This window comes from Armigeres subalbatus, chromosome 1 (genome assembly GCF_024139115.2).
Source record: "Armigeres subalbatus isolate Guangzhou_Male chromosome 1, GZ_Asu_2, whole genome shotgun sequence".
NCBI lineage: Eukaryota > Metazoa > Arthropoda > Insecta > Diptera > Culicidae > Armigeres > Armigeres subalbatus.
The window spans coordinates 79,232,973-79,241,453 of NC_085139.1; positions in this window are offsets into that span (position 1 = coordinate 79,232,973).

An 8,481-nucleotide genomic window follows, 5' to 3' on the forward strand; every position below is an offset into this window, starting at 1 on the left:
GTGCATGTGAACAGCGTATTTGTTAAAAGAAAAATAGAAATATTATTCAAACCCATGAGTTATTAGCAAACAAAAACAATAGTGTACAACTAGGGAAGAAGTCGGCAGCTCGGCGCGCAGTGCCAGCGTGAGACACTTAACCATCTCCCAGGCTACGCCGGTAGAGGTTATAGACGGCCCATGGCTTGTGAAGGCGATGAACCGCAAACGCGATGGGCTTTCGGCCTTCGAGGTGGCGACGGAACAGCTGGACGCCATCATCGACTTTGCGTCATCGAAGCATAATATCGGTAAGGACCTCAAGAGGAGCTTGCTGAAACTTCGAATGTCGATGTTGGACGCCAAGCCGGAGAGGGCGGTCGGGACGGCCAAGTGTAAACCCGTTAAATCCGTGGAGTCGAGGTCTACCCAGACTGAGGCCCAAGGATTCGCGGACTCGGGCAAGGTCGAATCGACCGAGGGCGTGCTAGCGAAGACGGTGGTGCCAAAATCTACTCTGACTGAGGCTCAAGTATTCGCGGGCACGTCTGGGGTGACTGCTCCAACGGAGCAGACACAAAACGGGGGAGACAGTCTCCAGGGGATGAGCTCCCTGGGGGCCGCTCCAAAACGCGGAGGGTTACTAACGAGGGTAGTGGGGCTGGGAGGCATAACCCCGGCCAGGTACCTCCAAAACCGGGGGAGGAAGGACTTAGAAAGGTCCGTCCACCCAGGAAAGACGGTGGTAAGGGGTTACGGCAGGCTGAGAGCTCTCAGCCGCACCAGACCAGGGAAATAGAGGAGGATGACGCCTCCTGGACCCTGGCCAAGAACAAGAGGAAACCGAAGACGTCAAGGGCCGAAGAGAAGGCCCAGGCGAATGAGGGTTGCAAGAAGTCTAGGGTTGGCGCCAACCGCTCCAGGGGCGATGCCCTAGTCATCAAGACGGACGAGGCTAAGTACTCGGACGTCTTGAAGGCGATGAGGAGTGACGTCAAGCTCGGTGAACTCCGCGCCGACGTACGTCGAATAAGACGTACCCTAATGGCCGAGATGATCCTCGAGCTGAAGCGGGGCGTTTCGCAAAAGGGCGCCGCCTACAAGAAGTTGGCGGAGGAAGTCCTAGGCGAGACGGTCAAGGTGAGGGCACTCACGACGGAGGTGAATCTAAGGGTTAAAGACCTGGACGAGATCACCGAAGTCGAGGAGCTCGTCACGGCACTGCGGCGAGAGTGTGAAGTGGAGACGCCCACCGCAGCCGTTCGGCTACGGAAAGGTCCGGCAGGGGCGCAGGTAGCATTGGTTCGGCTATCTGCAGCGGACGCCTCCAAGGTAGTCAAGTTAGGGAGCGTCAAGGTGGGATGATCGGTATGCCCTTTGGGCATATACGAGCAACCCGAAGTTAGCTTCAAGTGCCTGGAACCGGGGCACAAGCAATGGGACTGCAAAGGCCCTGACAGAAGCAATCTCTGCTGACGCTGCGGATTGGAGGGACATAAGGCACAATGCTGCACGAACCCTCCCAATTGTTTGATTTGTTCCAGCAAAGCTGTGAACAGTAAGCACCCCATGGGGTTCGATGTGCCCGGCGTTTAAGCGTGCTGCAAAATTACAGTGCAGGTAACGCAGCTGGCTTGCTCGGCCTCGCCCGAGTGTTTGGTGTGCGCAGGTTTAAAGGAAACGGCGGAACACGTGTTGTTCGTGTGCTCACGTTTTCGCGCAATGCGTGACCACATGCTTGCCACATGTGGTCTGGACACGCGCTGGCACGATACCATGGTGTTCTTCTAAAAAAGCGAGTCACGATGTTAGATGCTGCAAGGACACGCAGCTAACCTCGAGGGTGCGTCGTGCACTGGCCCCCCTTTGAAGCATTACTTTCTGGTTGTACCGAAGGGACTATGGGTTTGGCGGCAATGGAAACAGTTTAGCGGGTCGGGGATGTAGTCCTGCCTCCCTCGTTTGCTGTTGGAGGTGGTCCCTTACCCCCACACTTCCTGGACAACCCAGGATGTCTGTTGAGCAGATTCCCCCTCCATTGCTCAGATGGACATTTGCTCAGTTTTTCGAGCTGAAACGATTGGTATTTAACACTATGGGTCTCCGAGCCTCCTATCAAAATTTGGCTTTTGTAGTGAAATTATAGCCTTCTGGTACAACTTCCATAGTAAGAAGTGAGAATCGAGAAGTGAGACGTCTTAAGGCAGCGGTTCTCAACCTGGGGTACATGTACCCCTGGGGGTACCTTCGCTGGCCTCAGGGGGTACCTCGGAAAAAATGGGCAATGGCGGATGTAATAAAATTCCTTGATTGATAAAGTTTTGATAATTGTTTAATTTTTTATTCAAAAACTTTGCATTGTACATAAATCCTAGTTGATCTTGCCTACCACAACCAGCACAGTACATGAAGGGCTGTAGCACAAAAAGGTTATAGACCAAACGAAGAAGGAACAAATTTTGAAAATCTGATCGAAACAAAAAATAAGAATATGATAAAAAAATATTGATATGTTAAGATATGCTTCTGAACTAAAATCCATCCCAATTTGAAAGGCTTGAAGGACTTTTTTTTCCTAAAAGCTTAGAAGCTCCGTTCAAAAGTCTCGGAAGCCTCCTTTCAAGAGGCTCGGAGCCTCCTTTCAAGAGGCTCAGGAAGCCTCCTTTCAAGAGGCTCAGAAGCCCCCTTTCAAGAGGCTCAGAAGCCTTCTTTCAAGAGGCTCAGGCCTCCTTTCAAGAGGCTCAGAAGCCTTCTTTCAAGAGGCTCAGGAAGCCTCCTTTCAAGAGGCTCTGAAGCCTCCTTTCAAGAGGCTCTGAAGCCTCCTTTCAAGAGGCTCAGAAGCCTCCTTTCAAGAGGCTCAGAAGCCTCCTTTCAAGAGGCTCGGAAGCCTCCTTTCAAGAGGCTCGGAAGCCTCCTTTCAAGAGGCTCGGAAGCCTCCTTTCAAGAGGCTCGGAAGCCTCCTTTCAAGAGGCTCGGAAGCCTCCTTTCAAGAGGCTCCGAAGCCTCCTTTCAAGAGGCTCCGAAGCCTCCTTTCAAGAGGCTCCGAAGCCTCCTTTCAAGAGGCTCCGAAGCCTCCTTTCAAGAGGCTCCGAAGCCTCCTTTCAAGAGGCTCCGAAGCCTCCTTTCAAGAGGCTCGGAAGCCTCCTTTCAAGAAGTTTGGGTGCCTTTTCAAGAGGCTCGGATCTTCAAAGACTTATAGGAAGCTTGATGTATAAACATAATTTGAATTGGAAAGTTTCACGAAAAACCACAAATTGTAAACAAATGTTTGGATAGAACTATGTGAATAATGGAGAGCCACATATCCCGTTAGTTTTCAGGATCGTTTTTCATAAATATTATTAGTTACGCTTATTTTCATTAGGGCGTTAAAAATAGGGAGAACCTCAATGAACGCAAAAGTTCGAGAGGGAACCTCTCAAGAAAAAGGTTGAGAATCGCTGTTCTAGAAGCTTGGAAGCATCCTTTATCGAGACTTGGAAGCCTCCTTTCAAGACGCTCGGAAACCTCTCTTCAATAAGATCGAAATTCTATTTTGAAGAAGCTTTCTTTCAAAAGGCTCTGAAGCCTCCCTTAGAGAGGTTCAGAAGGATCCTTTCACGAAGCGCGGAAGCTCGGAAGCCTCCAAAGGTCATCAACGTCTTATTGAAAGCTTGATGTATAAACTTAATTTGAATTACAAAGTTTCACAGAATAACGAAGATTTCAGACAACACTTTGGAGAGCCATATATTGCGATAATTTTCAGGTCCGTTATCCACATATCATATTAGCTATGCTTATTTTCATTCACAGCAAAAAACAATAGGGGGTACCTCAATGAATGTAAAAGTTTGAAGGGGTACCTATCAAGAAAAAGGTTGAGAACCGCTGCTATAGTTGAAGAAACGGCCTTTAATCCTCAGTTTGCACATTCTTGCGTTGATTGGCTGCCACCCAATCACACGATGGCGCATTTTACCCAGCTAAGTGATGAACTTCATACATGAAAAAATCGCGTTAATAAAGAAATTAAAAAAAAAAATACCCAGCACTATAAAGCCGGTTCCCAGCTCGTTGGTGGTGCCACAGCTTTGGTAGAAGGTAGCTGCTCGATGCCTGCTTTTCCACACTTTCTGTCCTGTTCAGCAAATCTCCTGCAGCGCCACGACGTCGATGTTGCGGGGATGTAATTCATCGTAGATCATTCTGTCGCAACCTGCGAAACCTACCAGAGTTCACATGCAATGAATGCAATTGCACCGAAGCAGCCATCCAACACAAACTCGACCAGGCCTCGACCAGGCTTTCCCTCACGGCATACAAAAAACAAGGCAGGCTCATCACGTATGTAAACATTCAGTTTGAATATAAACATGTGACGTCACTGCTATCTTCGCACAAGCTGGACCGAGACGATGCTCTACAGTCGCAGCATGCTTACTTTTGTACTCCAACATGTGGAGATAAAACTTGCGTCACATTCGAAATGTCATTTTTCTAACGAGGCTACCTTGTTTTCTGTATACTGTGGCTTTCCCTATTGGAGAGTAAGCAATCATTAATTTATTCAAATATCTACCACTCGTTCTCCGCATCATAGCAAGCCATGAGCTGGTCAACGACGTTGCGCAGTGACCATCCTCTTTCTTCGGACGTACGTCACCGAGCGCACACGTGTAGGTAAGATTCTCTGCAGTGCAGAAGAACAATCCAGCCGATTATTCGGCTGTCCATTTCGTTTGAGAAAATGGCCGCCCCACATAATTCATCCCCTTTACACCTAAATAAGCACCTGTTATTCAAGCTTGGTCCAATGCACTTCTCGAAAACTTTAAAAGAGCGATGGGGGCATCATTCGGACAATAATACGATATAATAAGCAAAAAAACGATATTATAGTATGGTGCCTGAATGCCACAACAAACGATCGTTAGTTCTACGAATCTTGAATCGAGCATATCTTATGCTGTTGTTACACTTGTTGCATTGAGATTAGTATCCACAATAAGGTTTCAAAACTGAACTCAAAAATTTCTGGAGTTACGTTAACGATTAACGGAAAGAATTCAGATTGCCATTCGGTTATATAGGGGATATCGCCAACAAATACCGTGCTCAACTGAGGTGCGTATTCAATGATAAGCACCTAAACGTGCATGGCGATGCCGCTGAGAATGTCCTCCGCTTCTCTAATCCTGAACGGAGGACATTTCCTATCTTTCGTCTCTTTCAAGCATTATCACCTCGTAACTTTGAAGCGGCGTATTCGTATTTCAGTTTTTGATGTAATTGAAAATTTATCAGCATGTGATAGCGAGTAAGCACGCGCCGGTGATACTTTTTCAAAATCATATTTGTTGTAGAAAAAAAAGTTAAGCATTCAATGATGAAAATGATGACGATTTGATGATTGTTAGTGCTTCCCGTGTCATCTTAAAAGCAGCGTTGAATCGTGAGGGATATATCTCTTGTTGGAACTAATAAAACCCTTCCGAATTGCTTTATTTTTGGAGTTATTCGCAAAATTGGCCAAATTAGGAGCATGGCCAAAACCGGTACAGTTCCCCTATGAATACTTAGTATTTTGCTGCTTAGGCTGTCGCATTTGTCGCACGTCAGGTTTATTAAAAATGTTTACGGTTAACTGGGAAGATGTTGAAGAGGAGACGAATATCGTCAGATGTTGTGGCCTTCTTCTCTTCGTCGGCCAGTGATGGGCCATGGCCATGGATGGGTTCGCTTGTCTCGTCTGCGCAACGTTAAACTTCGTTCTCTGGATTTTGCAGCACTATCGCGGCCTTCGCTTCTCTACGCTCTTCAATCTTCGGCCAGGTTGTGTCTCCATTTTTAACAGATACAGATGTGGTTGATTTGATTTTTAGTATGTAGTCATCAAAATTTCCCTCCGCACGCTTTAAAATTCACTTCCATATAAAAATCTCCTTGCCTGCCGTATCCTAAGGGAACTATTAAAGCTGTACATTCGCCTGTCATTCTATCATGATTCATGAAAATTAGCGTCTCATTTTTGAAGATGATATTAGCAGCTCAATGTCAATGTCTTGTCTACACCGCCACCGAGTAGACTAAATAAGTGGATCGCGGTTTTTATCTAGGGGAGAACTGTGCAAATCAAGCACCCACGGGGCAAAATGTGCTCACTCATATAATCTTTTGTAGGACATTTCTAAACGAAAGTTACCATTACAATTCAATATTAGTTATTCATCATCGTGCTGCAATGGAAAAAATGAGGAAAATCCCTTCGTTTTAACTCATATTTTACAATTTGCGATTTTTTCATTCTCGTTCATTTTCGTTCAATCCGTTAAGACAAAACAAACAACCATGCGTTCACCATTATTTCGCATGCAATTGAGTCATTTTACCCACCTTTCGGGCGTTTTGCCCTACACGCTAAAAATGAACTACTCAAAATTGAGTCGAATCCGACTCATTTTCATTAAAAACGGGACAACTCAAAATTTGAGTAAAAAATACTAATTCAATAAAATGATGATTTCGCGAAAGTTAAGCTTGGCCTTCCATCAATTTTTAATACGACAGATGCGAATCAAGTTTATCTATCTATCTAAGTGCATTTTACGACAAACAGACTCCTAGTTTAAGTGCAATCATCATTTTATTGAAGTAGTATCTTTTACTCAAATTTTGAGTTGTCCCGTTTTTAATGAAAATGAGTCGGATTCGACTCAATTTTGAGTAGTTCATTTTTAGCGTGTAGGCCCATTTTCGAAACATATTTTGGTTTTGTAAATTTTGCGTGGTCCAATATTTGTATGCATGAATCGAAATATACAGTGCAATTTTAATTAACATTAAGAATTGAACATTTTCTGATCCCAACATGACTGTAACAGCATTTTAACAACTCACCCGGTACAATACTTTGTTCTAATCTCAGATCATTAGAAAATTGCACTTACTCAAACAATCAACAAAAGTTTTACATAAGTAATATCAATACTTTCCTATGAACGGGAACCCTAGATGCATCTCTTAATGCAATTCGACGGCAATACTTACACGGAACGTCAACTATCCACACAACGAACTGGGTCGTAGCAGAACAAGCAAGCGAGCGAAACGAACCGGCTTTCGGATGTTTGCTGTGGAGAGTCGTAGGGGAGAACGGTCCAAAATGCACCCCTTAAGCTTTTTCGATGTTTTCGCCCATATAAACAAAAATACTCAACGATTTCAACGTATAGGTGCAAAATTTACAAACCCAGCTACATTTCACAATGATCTCCTATTCAAAACAATAAGGTTTTCATGACTTTCTAACGCATTTAAAAAATGTTTTAAAAATAGGCCTGGTGCAAAACGCCCGAATGGTGGTCTAAAATGACTCAATTGCATGTAAAATGATGGTGAACGCATGGTTGTTTGTTTTTTCTTAATGCATTGAACTAAAATCTTACGGATGTGGTGGAAGAATAGCAAATCGTTAAATTTAAGTGAATATGAAGAGATTTTGCTTAATTTTTCCAATGGAGTTCAATGATGGATAACTAATTATGAATTGTAATGGTAATATTCGTTCATAAATGTACTGCAACAGATTATATGAGTGATTTTATGAGTGAGGCCATTTTGCCCCAGGGGTGCATTTTGGACCATTCTCCCCTACTCGTACCTACCTACATACTTGCACTTGCTTCCTAGAGTTGCTTCGCTTCTTGGCTGGCTTTCCAGCTCACGACCACAACCGGCAGGCAACGGTGAGAGTTGCTCGGCTCGTTTTCGTTCGTTCGTTTCCATTTTTTTTTCTCCGAAGCAAAGGTTTTCGCAAGCCCGACTACAAACCAAACCATCGGGGAACGAGTGCGCCAGCATCGTAACACCCCCCGGGTTGCCAGAAAAAATATGGATTTTAAAATTTAATAAATCTGTGCTATTTATAAAGTGATTTTTCCAGTGGAACTATATGATATTTGTGATTTCTTGATAAAATGTTGTGACATCCAAAAGATTCTGCATAATATGAATCTTTTTGAGTAGGATTGATCAAGACATCAGTACAATGAAAGATAAATATTTATATTTGACAACTCTGAATACGACTTAGTACCGACCGCAGTGAACGGAAGCCGGTTGAAATCTCATTTTATTCATTCTCTTTATATGAATTTATTCAACGGTCAACTAATGCAATGCTTGATTAAACTGTCCATTGCATATAGTCGTCTTAATTTATTTTTCAACAGTTCCCAAATCAGATACTTAAGTTAGTTAACACGAAAAGATATAACGGTCGTGGTTGTGTAATTCGCCTCAATAAATCAACCTACTTGGGTAGTACCTACTAACCTACTATTCACATCGATCTCCAAAAACATTGGAGCTATCGGATCAAATAATTTTTCAGTACAACTTGTATCTGTATGCCGTGCGAGGAAGGTGATAACGCCACTGCGCGCCGTACCAGAGTTCACATGCAATGAATGCAATTGCACCGAAGCAACCATCCAACACAAACTCGACCAGCCCAGTTAA